Source organism: Syngnathus scovelli, chromosome 6 (assembly GCF_024217435.2).
Source record: "Syngnathus scovelli strain Florida chromosome 6, RoL_Ssco_1.2, whole genome shotgun sequence".
Lineage (NCBI taxonomy): Eukaryota > Metazoa > Chordata > Actinopteri > Syngnathiformes > Syngnathidae > Syngnathus > Syngnathus scovelli.
In genome coordinates this window covers 16,121,256-16,134,582 of record NC_090852.1, presented here as the reverse complement: position 1 = coordinate 16,134,582, position 13,327 = coordinate 16,121,256, and the positions used below count along the sequence as shown (strand labels likewise).

Sequence of the window (13,327 nt, the reverse complement as noted above, 5' to 3'; positions counted from 1 at the left end):
CAGATAGAGAGGTTAAGTCAACAGCAGCGGCAGAGTGAAGTGCAGCTGGAGAGCAGGTTGGACTGGATATCAACGGAGGAGCTCTTTGACATTGGAGGAGACAAACATCTGCACAATCTCACAATGGATACCATTGTGCTTTGGACACTGTACTTTAAGTTTGGGTGGGCGGACAGGAAAGATATCAACACCAAATGAAAACCAGTTCCAGTTTTGGTGCCTGATTCAGCTTCCTCCTTCAAGCACCGAATGAAATGTCCTACGCCGTAAAAGCTCAGGTTTGGAAAGTGGATGGTGAAGACATTTTTGGAATTCAATCCTGCCTTGGATCATCAGTTCTTCTTTTCTTTAGTCAGTCCAAGTCTTTGTGAAGACTCTGATGCCTCAAATCTGGTTTCTTGAAGTTGTTTACTTTGATATCGTGTCTTCATTTTGACTTCATTGGCATTCCTTGTTGACTCGGCGTACATACACTCGCTCCATCACACTCTCGCTCTTGTCTCCTTGTGTCAAGTCCAGAAAGAAAAACCAACACGCTGTCCAAACTCTGCCAGTCGACTTACCTCCTCTCGTTTCAGTGTCGCTAGGCAGCCCCTCCTCCCCCTCCCTCACTGCACATCCTTTCTCTTCCTCCTTTTGGCGTGCCTGAAAGGGGTCAATGCCTCTGCACGATGGGCTAAAAGTCTTCCGAGCCAGACACTGGAGGAGTCCACTACTAATTGCTCTTAGCAGATCCCAAAGCATTGTCCCCCCCATGGCTGGCTTTTCAATTTGAATTTGAATGGTGCTGGCTGGCTGGTGCTGAGAGTGTAAGGTACACAAATGACTGTCACTGGGAATGGATAGCGGGGGAACTTTGGCTTTTTGGCTCCGCGTAGGTCGAGGGAGCGTTTGCAGAAGCAGGCTTGCCTCGAGTCGTATCGGACTGAATAGGAGACGTTTTGTGTCAAAGTGATTTATTTCTTTTTTGGCCTTGAGGGACTTTCTCCACATTTTTGAAAAAAAAACGTACCACAAGAGATAATATTTAGAGAGAGATGCATGAGAAAAATAATCAACCTTGGAGCCACTCAATGTTTTTCTTTCTCTTCCCCAATGGACACTCCAAGTGACGCTCAAGTCAATAGTTACCCTGCGGACGACAAACTAGCCAAGTCTGTGACAGACAGACAGACAGCTGAACAAATTGCCAGACCTCCCCCTTTCTGCAACTCTCTTGTTCCTTCTCTATAGAGGCCAGGTTCCTGGTCCATGTCCCCCCCCCGCATCACCCCTCCCGCCTCGGTAGTGGTTAATTGAGCCCCCAGCAGGCCTCGCCCCTTCACCGCATTCAATTGTCAGAGCCTGTAGGTCTGAGTGATGCCTGAGACTCTTCACCTCCATCTCTTTATTGCTCTCTTCATCTTGTTGAGCAAATTTTATTTATTTATTTATTCCGTTTTTATTTATTTTATCATTTTATTTTAGATTATTATTTATTACTTTTATTATTATAGATCTATTTAATTTAGGCCTTATTGAAGTCAGCCCCAATTGCCTTCAGTGACCTCATCTCCACCACCCCTGACTTATTTTACTGTATGATCGTATGAACCAGAAACTCCGAAGAGCCTCAGGCTGTGTCGTACATACGAGCTACAAAAGGTTACGGCAGCGCACAATATCATAAAGTGGACATCCGTGACGAGAATAGTTGTCATCACGAAGATCTCACGGTCATAAAGCAGCAAAAACAAACACAGACGTTTTATAGTAGGTAGTGTTATTGTGGTTTATGGCTCAACTGTCTTGGAAGCAAGCCATAAATTACTTTCCCCCTTGTGCAAATATGACATGTCCGTCTTGCGGGCGTGTGTTATTCGTATATATGTGCGCTCACAGGTTCCGCCCACTAAGGGGCGCCCCGCCCCCCGCGCACACGTCTTTGTTGCGGATGGTCCGGGTTGTGGGAATGAGCCTGGCTTGGCTCGCTCTCTCTCTCCCACGCTTTCACCCTCACCATGCCCGTTGCACCTCTGCCTCACCCCTGGTGATGGGGAGGGAGGTGGTGTGGTGGTGTGGGGAGCCAGCGCCACACTGGAAAAACTCATGTGTATCGGACCCTGAGAACTGGGACTGCTGTTTGTGTACATTTGCACTCTCCCACTTCAGCCTTGTATGGCCTAAGGTGTAATTAAAGTGGCTTTGTCTTTTCCAGCGGTCACGCCTGCCATTTTTTTTTCTTCTTCTTCACAACCACACAGAAGCTGCTGTTGGCCACAGCCCAAGTCCAGAAACTCACATTTTGTTTCTGTAAAAATTGTATGTGTTCCAATCCATTTACAATGTGTTTGAGAGGTCATTATATTACAAAAGATGTCATTACTCCAGAGAAAATGACCCCCTTGACATTTATGACGCCGTGTGTTGCCAATAGGACAGCTTCTGTGTCCAGTAACCCGCTTTCCATAAGTCATAGCTGCTAAGTGGCACCTTGCCGGCATTGGCACTGCCCATTCCAAGCTTGCCATCTGGCCCAGCTCCGGGGTTTAACTTGACGGCTGCCCAAAGACCCGGTCCCTCCCCGACCCCCGCCTCTAAAACCCGAGCCTACAGATGGGGGTGTGATGTAGAAAGTGAGAGAAGGGCCTTTATCAGCCAGCGCCAGCACAATTGTGGGAGTTGGGGGAGTTAACTCATTGTATGGATGAATAGGCAAAGGGGGGCCTGAAACACTAGCATCTCACTAGCCCCCCCCCCCCCAAACACACACACAAATGGTGGATCTCTGTATGTTTTAGGTCAGGGCCATCTCAGGGCCCCCCGGCCCTCTCTTCATGGACAAATCGACAGATACCATCAATTACCAAGGTCGTCCCCTGGCCACCATATGGCCGATGACTGTCGAGCGAAAAAAGCTCGGTGACGTCACAGCGCCGCATATGCATACGCTTGCCGTGGCTAGCGGAGATGCTGTGCTAGTGCGGTGTGTCTTTTGTAAAAATGTGTGCGTGCATGTCAAAGTGTCAAGAGGTCAGGGTAGAGTTACGGGATTGAATTCTACCTGTTTGGTTTGTTAAATATCTATCTTTGTGGAGAAAAGTCTAGAGAAAGTGGAGCTATTTTGTAAATAGATTAATCTTTTTTTTTTGTTATTTCGTATTTTTATTTATATTTATATATTTATATATTATGATTGGTAGCTCGGTATTTCCTGTAAATAAGCAGCAGAGGTCTCGGTTGACGGAACGCCAGGAAGTGATCTTTTACAAAATAAAAGCACATGCGGCACAGGAGTGAGTACAAACTGTCTTTTCGCGCTGGGCTGTGGAAAAACATAATAATCTAATTAAACATGTCTGCTTGAAATCACGGCAAGTGAAATTTGAAATCGTACGTCTTCCTGGGCCTCCGCCGCTACTCACTAAGGTCATTAACAAAAAACACATTGCCGTACGGGGAGAGCGAGCGAGCAAGAGAAAGAGAGAGATGTTTCAACTTGATATGTAATGTGAGAAAGGGCCAACAGCAAAACAAGGAAACATCTGGGTGATTAATCCTTTGGAAAGAAGGAAGAACAGGGAGGCAAGTAGTCCGTACCAGCTAGCATAAGCCCTCGCAACCAACACTGAACAAAGACAAACAGCTGGAAAGCAGAGATAGACATCCACGTGACTCATGAGTCTCATTAATATTAAATCAGACCTTTGGACACAAATCATGTTTATTTCTCTTGCTGAAGTTACAATTGGGAAGTAGTCAAAATGATCTAATTAATTTTTTTGTCTTTTGATTAGCGGTCAGTAAGTTTCTGGTAAGCTCGGTTGTCCTCGCTAGCCTCAACTCGAACGACTCACCGTGAACTGCAAAAAAGGCGCAAGGATGAACTCCAAGCCAGATTTGCCAACTCATCAACCAAAAATGAGTTGAGGGAAGAGCTCTTAAAATACGTTTTAGAGCTTCGGGGAGCTGGCAAGGCGTACGCCGCACGCAAGACCCTGAAAGGGAACTTAACGAAAACCAGATTGGAGGTTTTTTTTTTTTTTTTTTTTTGCTTTTCACGCCATCATGCCAGTCATTGAGTCAAGTTTCTTTTAATAGCAGGCTTGATTCATCAAATCCCAGGAAAGTGTTGTTCTTCATTTTTTTTTTTATATCTGCACCTAGGGCGCTTTTACTGGGAACATATGCTGCCCTTATTGGTTCCAGCACCACCGCAGTAGTTGGGGGCCGGGGGGGGGAAGCACCTTGCGAAGGAGGGAAAGTGTTACTCACTCAAATTAGGCCTTTCGTCAGAGGCTAACCGCTAGTCAGGCCTGCGCAACACAACCCCCACCAAGTGTTTATGGCGGTTCCCGGCACCTTTGGTAGGGATCTAAACGACGCAACAAAGACTCTTAAATGTAACAACATACATTGCAGATTGCTTTGCTAGTCACACTTGACCTACCTTGACCAACCAATCAGAGGATGGAAAACGTTGATGTCACTTTGTGCACTCTGAGGCATAGTTTGAAATTTGAGACATTCCTGTCACTCATCTCGCAGTGGTCACCAGCACTGCTTGTGAAGGCCAGACAGAAAGAGAGAAAAAAAAATGCATACAAAAAGTTTTGATATGATTTAACTTGGCCAAATACCGGACTATCTTGCATTTAAGCGTGGGTGTGTAGACTTTTGAATGCAGTCATTTGTATTTCCAACTGACTGACAGCACTCTATTCTTTCTACTTTCACCTTAGCTACACTCCTCGCTTTGTGGCAAACTGGCCAACTCTAACCCCCCGCCCCCTCCATTGTGTTGAGGCTTTCCACTCAGACACAATAGCGATAGAGCGCCTCACCAGTCTTCCGTGAAGCCAGCTCCACAAAAAAAAAAAAAAAAAAAAAAAAGCACGTGTGCATCGCGGCGACTAACAAATGGCTAACAATGCAAGTGCAGTAGTTGGACATCCTTAATGAATGTCCGATTTGGTGCATCAACAGAATATTTCTATATTTGATTTTATTATATTATGTTTTATTAAAATTTTTATTATTTTTATTTATTTTATTTATTGATTTACTGATTGATTTATTATTTTATTTATTTTCCAATATTTAATTTTGCGACCGGAGTTATCCTTGGGCAGCTATCAGATTTGAAGCTACAACAACTCTCCCACAGTCGTTCAGGTGGAAGCGGCGAAGCCCATATCCCCGCTTCCTGTCCCCGTTGCTGTATACGTCTGTCTCTCTGGACTCTCCCAATCGTTCCTGTCGGCGGGGACAAAAAGGAGCCCATCCGGTCACACGCTGTGAAAAAGCACCCCGTGGGGTCGAGGGGATTGTCGCCGGGTGCGAGCGCGGCAGATTGTTATCGCTGGATAATCCTGGCTGAAGAGAGCCAAGGGCACATTTGGTGCATGGGCTAACACTGCACCAAATTATTTTGGATGGAATATATTGGGATTGTTAAATTTGTTAATTTGGCTAAAATTCAAATGGCTAAAAGCTTCACATTCGACACTAATTTGTAAACTCGTGAGTGAGTACATGTTCATATTTTTGCGTCATTCCTGTTTGTGTGCCTTCGCTTGACCGAGTTTGGGAAACGGCGGGGCTGGCTGGAGGATCCATAGCATTGTGTGCAGGAAGCGGCTCTCCGGCGGCGTTGTTGCTTTTAGGCAAATCCCCGCTTCCCCCATCTCAGCCGCATTACTGCCACTGCCGCGAAGCCGGAGCCCTCCGTGTGTGGGAGAGAACAGAATTTGGTGTCATCTGCAGCACGGCATAGAATCCGTCTTGAATATCAATGTTTATTTGCAAACTGACTTTCAAACTTCCCAAACAAAAAAAAGAAATCTCTCGGTTTTTCCGTTTACCACAACGGTCACGAGCAATGGCTGCTTATGCCGTCGTGGCCGATTAGCGTCAAACTAAACTGGCATGAACGCTTCACTTCCTCTGCCCTGGCAGTTGGCGCAATGCGCCGACGAGAGTGCGAGCGAATTCAAGGAAAAAGCGGCCGCACATGTCTTGCATTTGGACTTTAAAGCCGCTATTAGGAGATTATATCGGAGACTTGGGAGCAGAGCTCTCACTCACCAAGACTTGATAGCAGGTTGACTTTATGGCCTGCAAGCAGACTTGACCGGTCGGGTTTTAGTCTTGAGGTGGATTGAACCACTGTGGACTCTCTTTGAGCTTTAGTTTCTTTAATTTTCCCTCCAAAGCAATTTAATAATAATCCACCGTCAGATCATACAGTTTTAACATATATGCATGACAAAAGGTGTCATTTATTTTTATTATTTAATTTTTTTAATTTTTATTATTTTTTTTATTCTTATTATTTTAATTTTATTTATTTTATATTTTTTCTCAACTCTTTTAAACATCCCACATAGTGTCAGGGTGTGCATGTGTGCGTATTACACAGGAGACAAGTTGTTCCAGCTTTTAAAGAGATGAAATGTTAAAAATGTTGGGAAAAAAAAAAAAAAAAGGAACGACAACCCCCTCAAAAAACGAGTGTGGGCTTAATTTGCCTAGAGGTTGCAAGGGGGGGCTTCATCTGCAAACCATCATCCATGCAGCATGTGCACTTGGACGGGCTTCTTGCACCTGTCAGCCCCGCCACCCCCTCGACCCCTCCCTACCTTTGTCAGTGTGACAAACTCAAATAAACATGCAGAATTAATCACAGCATTACCAGCGAGTCCAGCAGCCATCTTCCTCTTGTCTTCCTCCTCCACCCAGAGCAGCTGGGATTTATTGCACTATTCTTTCCCTCCGTGTCGCTTCTTCCATTCCTTACAAAAGTCCCTTGTGTATTGGGGATTATTTTTGCAGCCTGTACCTTGATGATGTTGCAAGCGATACTTTTTTTTTCTCTCAGGGATTTCACAATGACTTAACATTGCATGCTCTTAAGACTCAAAAATGACTCTAATCGTGAATTTGAGTAAAAAGCAAACAAGCTGAGGCAGTGTTTGTGTGCGTGAGACAGGTGTAGCCGAGAAGAAAAAAAAATCACTTCCTCATCAGGATGTGGAAACAAATTATCCGCCGTCGCACGACTGGAGCGAGCGGCGCGCTGGTTTTGTTTTGGCTGCAGGTGTCATGATGTCATGATTGCGCCCGTTTGGGATCGTGCGAGCTTCGAGCTCATCACGGAGCCGTCTTGTTTTTTTTTTTTTTGTAATGGGTGACAGGACAACTTGGACGAGCATACGCTGCACTCCACATCTTTTCCATTACAGCTTGTTTTCAGGGAGTTGAGGACCACAAATCGAAAAGCAGCAGGACATAAAGCAGGCCGTGGTGTGTTCTTGTCGGAAATAATCTGTTCACTGTAGCAGTCACACTTTATTTTTATTTTTTATTTTTTTTTAAGGCTATACCGTGTGGGCAACAGGCGTGGTCGCTGCAACTCCACCGTAACTGCAGTCAGTGTCTGGTCCTCATTTGTAAAGTTCAAAGGTCAAATTAGAGTTTACTTTTGCAGGAGACTTTTTCACCTTTTGAGCAGAATGATCCACATGCTATATTAGCGACGGAAATGTCCCGAAAAAAGACAGCTGTGGGTGCAACTGCATCATCTAGTCATGACTGCCCGTAAAAAGATAATTATGAAATTAATCATGCAATCATGACACACTTTTAATGTCCCTGCGTGTGTGTATTTATTGATTTATGCATTTATTGATTTATTTGGTTTACGTGCGAGGCGACTTTATAATGGACTGGAAAGTCCAAAGTTCACCCCCTGTAATCTTTATCTTCTACTCCAAAGTTGTGCTGAGCTCCTCCTAATGGCACTTTCTGTTAGCGAGCGGCGGCGGCACACCTGTAGCGGGGGGGAGGTGTTCATTACAGCGGGCCTGAGTGATGGCTTGGCCCACGGCGGGCCCTTGTTCATTGTCGTCCGCCTTTCACTTAATTAGCCCCTCACTCACAGCGGGCCTCTGAGGGCCCCCTTTGTGCGTCACTTCACACTCACACAAACACACCGGGGGTCATGTGATCCCCCACGCACGCACGTCACCTTATCTCAAAAGCACCTGTGCGTCATTTAGAAAGACATTAAAGAAGCCATTGTGGCGCTGACAGTAGATGGAGCGAGGTTGGGGCTTCATCAAGTTGACTTTTAATTGCTCGTCTTTCAGCTCATTTGGGGCTTACCCTCGCTTAGCGGCGAGGAGAAAGAACCTACGCGCCAAATATGAGCAAAGGGAGACGCTCTGATGATTCATGTCAACGGCGGTTAAGCGTGTTGAAAAGACACGGTTCGGACAAAAGAAGAGCACGAGACGGGCCGCGCCTGTTGGGCGTAGTAGGATTCTTGCACTTTGCCGCAGACTTTGCGTGCTGCTCTCGGGGTCAATAAAAGTCAGAGAGGAGGAAAAGGAGAATTGACACAAAAAAAAGATGATTGAGTTTTGCTTTGAGGGGGCGGGCTTTTCCTTTTCCCTTCTGAGCTGTCAGGCATTATTGGAAACGTTAGCGAGCCCACGTTGGCGATGAAGTCGGCGCACGCGTCGCCCTGACACCTCCCCCACTTCTTCTTTTGCTTTTTTTATTTTCCTTTTCTGCTTCTCCCAACCCCACCTCCTCTGGGTTTTATATTTTCCAGCTCAATGTGTGCTCTGAAAACACATCTGTCAGAGCACACATGGCCTCTGTAAAACCGAAATTGTCGGCCTTCCCGCTTAATTGTCCCTAATCGATCCTCTATCAATTTTTTATTAGGATAGCACCACGATCCTCAATCACGGAGCCAATCAGCTTATCTGTTTACATTGTTTTTTTTTTCTTCACTACAGAGTGAATGAAAGCAATTTAGGGATTAAGTGCGTTTCCTCATTAGCTTGTAATGTTTTCCCCCTCGCTTATCTTTCATCGCCGTGCAAACGATCCCAAAACAAACGAAAACACGAGACGACGAGCCAGGAGGGATGTTGTTCATTAGCCAGACACTCGTTGCTAATTTGAATCAAAAGCGAGATGCAGAAATGTGTCTGGAGGGAACTTCTGAAGAAGGATTTCCATTCTATTTATTATATTATTTATTATGTATTTTTATTATTATTTATTATGTTATTATTTATTTTGTATTATTATTATTTATTATGTTGTTGTTTATTTTGTTACACGACTCTCTTTTAATGATAAAAGATGGTTCAAGTATTTTTTAACTTTGGGTAACGTTCTCTTTTAAAATTCAGTTAGTCAGTCAATACCCGAGCGTCTTCGTGCCTCGTGTTATCACGATGATGTCGCGTTAAGCCTTGACGTGACAAGCAGTAATCATAAGCCACGGCGGCCCCCCACGGCGGACAAAGAGGCTGACCCTCGTCGCAAAGCCTAATTAAGGAACCAAATTAAATGTCAGCCGGCCCCCGCCCCTCCCCCCACCGAGGCCCGAGTCACGGCAGATAAACGCTTGACTGTAAACAAGCATCACGTCAACGTTGTCATGCGCGCTAGATTGCCTTTAAACCGGGCTGATGTTGCGACCGGCACCACCGGCGGGCCCTTGAGACCCCACCTCCCCTTGGACCAATGGGGCATTGTCCTTGCCACGAATGGCCGTCCATGCGTGTTGGCATGACCGAGCATGTGCTTGGATTATCGGAGCGCTATGAAAGAGAAACGGCCAATTTAATCCAAAAAATGGCGGCTGTGGGGCCTTTGGTGTCAGGGGTTATGCCAGAACTTGGAGGGGGGACAAATTGAAAGGTCCAGGCTGCACCCCCCTAAAAAAAAAAAAATGTTCACCATGCGTGGGGGAACCCCCCCCCCCCAACTGGCAGCAATAAATAGATTCTTTCTCTAACATGCTTAATCCTGCTAAACAGCAACAAATCCTATTAGGCCATGAATGATAAATCCTTGCAATTCCTCCCCCATGCAGCCGAGAAGAAGGACCCAAATCGCCTTCCTCTTCCTCCTCCTCCTCCTCCTCTTTCTTGATGATGGTGCACACCCAGACACACTAGAAAGCAGTCCCCCAATCGCAGGCCTCGTCCATGGGCCATTTGCTGCCAGGCTGTGTAAAAATAAATAAATCAACAATCGGAAGAAAAAAATGGCAGCTGCACTTTAAAACTATTTATTTCATTTTCCTTTAAATCCTTAGGGGAACAAAAAACGGAGGCGTACCAGCGTCCCAAATTAAATCGTTCAGCTTTCGTACGTTTGTACGTCAGATAATTGTAAACGTGGCCTGTCAAGGAGCTTCGATTCCATAACAGGAAGACGTGGAAGCCCTGAGACGGCGTAACAAAGGGGGTCTATCTTACAAGCGGTGCAGCACAGGTGTCAGTTCTGCTTCTCTGGCCGGCGTACACTGGCCGCATTGTTCAAGGAGCACTTGCTGGGAGTTTTTGGGTGTGGTCCGGCGCAGTACTGTTGGCTTCATGAAGTCTGCTTATGAAGCAACATTTCTAATATTGGGGGGAAAAAAGCACTTTTAAGGTTTCCGGGCCGCTGTGTTGACAATGATGTTAACAAAAAAAGTAGTTAAAGTAAAAAAAATAAATCAAAGTGAGCTTTGGACTAATCTGAATACTCAGGCCCTCAAACTGAGTTGTGAATCCATTGCGTAAACATTTTGACTGAAAACATGAACCCACTCACCACCTTGCAAAATTAGCCTTAGCCGCTCCCAGCATGTTGTGACTCAAGGTCTCAAAGTTCTACCTGTACCTAATATTCTGCATCTACAAAGGGTGTCAAGTGGAATTCATTCGTCGTTAGCGGACTTGTTCAACACATGCGCTCCTCTCCAATTTTCTGCCGCTGCAGCCGGAGGAGGATGACAGGCCGTGACATGAAGCCCGGTCATAAACACTCATTACCAACACAGACAGAAGGCGGGGGAGGGGCCGCCTCTTGAGGGCGACGACGCATCCGCCGCCTCGTCTGTGGCATTCTTCACAAGTGTTAGCTGATGTAATGACACCTTTGAGGTGTTCAACTGTCAATGAGCAATGCGACAAACACAACCCCCACCCCAAAGATTGACCTTGAGATGCACTTTTTGACCAGAAAGGTCATCATACTCGGAATGTGTGCGGCATTACCACGCTGGCTGCGCGTTCTAATTCATAGCACGCCGCAACTTTTTGACATCAAACATCTCTGAAAGAGTGTAGTCATCTTATCCCCCCTGCGAGATGTGATAAAGGGATGTCTGTTTTGGGGGGAGAACAGAAGGAGAGCGCATCTCTTTGATGACCAAAGCGGCACAAGCCGTGAAGCTCCGAAGGCCGCCTGCCTTCAAAGATATTCGGCACACATTTGATGGTGTGTTTTTTTTTTCGGGGGGGGTCCTTTAGCAACTGTGCCATCTCTAAAGTGGCAATCTCAAAGTATTCATGACTCCACTGTGCATGGAGGGGGGAAAAAGGAGGGGGAGGGAGAGGGGGGATGACGGACAAGGCCGCCTCTTGACTCACAGCAACTTGCAGTTGATTAAGAGCGAAGGAAGTGGCCTTTAATCCACGGCTCATCCAGCTGGGAGCAGCCCAAACAGCAGCGGACAAAGGGGAAGTGTATTAAAGTCACCGTGTTTGTTGCCGTGTTACGGCCCACTTCCTTCGTCTGCGTAGTCACGGTGGGATAACCAGCACCAAGTTTTCCGGCCTCTATTTTGGTCACTTGGGTGAATCCAGCGCCACCGGTTAGAGCGAGCGTTTGTGGAAAAAAGGGAGGTCTGCGCCGTTGTGAGAGCAGATGACCTGATTCGCCGCCACCTGTCAAAGCGGCTCCTGTTGTTAATTTTAAATGTGGCGCAATGACGGTTTGTCTGGAAAACAACCCGGCGATCCGTGCGTGACTAATATCGGCGCGGCAACAGGCAACATAAGACTCGTTAAATACTGAATGAGCTGTGGCTCAGACCTCAATTGTAGAATCTCTTCTTTCAATTCGACACAATTTTCTGGGTAAAAATGAAACAACCAAATAAAAATACTCAATTTTTGACCCAATTTTTTTTTTTTGTACGCAAAATTTGCCTATTTTTTTTTACACAGTTTTTTAGAATTTCAAAATTTGGGATAAAACACAATCTTGATTGGGAGAGCTCATTTTTGCTCGGTCTTCACTTGCGCCGATTGAACATACGTGTGCACCAGCGTCAAACCCAGGAAACAGAAACTAATTTCTTCTCCCCTACATGTGTTTTGTCTCCCAATTAGCCGCTGAAAAAAATATCATCAGTGGGGGGGTTCTTCCTGGTGTGTGTTTGGGGGGCATGTGGGGTCGAGACGGAGGTAATTTTCTTTGCCCCAAACTGGAGAGGGCCTCATTCTTTTCATGTTTGCTATTGTTTTGGGGCATTTCCTCCTGTAGCCAAGGCAGGAAAACAAGACAACGGCAGCACACACATACTTTGATGTGACTGTTTTATGCTCTCATGTCAAGGCTTTGTCTCTCAAGTCCTTTTGTTGCCGCGCCGCCTAATTAAGACCTCAGAGCGACTTGTTGACTCCACAAAGAAGGCGGGTGCGTGTGGGTGTGCCTGCTTTGGCTGGGACATAGCTGGAGTGCAACACGGATTAGGCCCCCCCCCCAACCCCCACCACCACAACATACAAAAGCATGGGCTCGCACACAAGAATGGAGTCATTCATTTACTGTTTGAGGGCCGCTCAAGTGGAGTGTAACGGCGGCGATGTATTTTTCTACTTGTTTATTGGTGGATCTGTGCAGCACTTGGATGAAAAGCACTTTTATCCGGGATCTTCTATACCACTTTTGGTCATATCGAGTATTCAAGTCTTGAGTAGTCACCGGTAATGATGCCAAAAGTTTGATAAATTTGATATATATAAAAAAAAATTTAAACTATTTTAAAGACATATGACATTTTTTTGTCAAAATTGCATGAAATCATTTTTCTATTCTACAATTTTCTCTTCTACTTTCTAGTTGCTGATCATAAAACAGCCACAAGAGGGCACTGTTGCATGTACCGGTACTTTGAAATAAGGCTAATATCGGAACTCGCCTTTTTCTTTAATATTATCATCATTATTATTATTATTAATAGATGAGTACGGTGACACTAAACTCAACATTACCGCCACCCCCCCTCTGCGAATGACAATTTGCCGACTAATTTGAAGTACTGTGCTTGCGTCATGCGATTAAAATGGCCAAGATGAGCACAAAGCCACACGGTCAACAAAATGTTCCACGCCGGCCGGGCTTCTATTTACTCTCGCAAATCATGCAAACATGCAGCTGTCACACTCTGGGCTCACACGAACGTGCGCCTCCACGGGAAAACAAACACACAAGTGCAAGCCGTACGCTTGAACGACAGAATACGAGGATGCTACGCGCGCGGGTTGTT

At 45.7% G+C, this 13,327-nt stretch overlaps 1 protein-coding gene across 6 annotated transcripts in view; it reads left to right on the top strand.

Moving 5' to 3' along the window:
* The window catches only part of kcnq1.2 (potassium voltage-gated channel, KQT-like subfamily, member 1.2), a 70,484-nt gene that overhangs the window by 25,898 nt on the left and 31,259 nt on the right, over nucleotides 1–13,327 (top strand). The window lies entirely within an intron of this gene.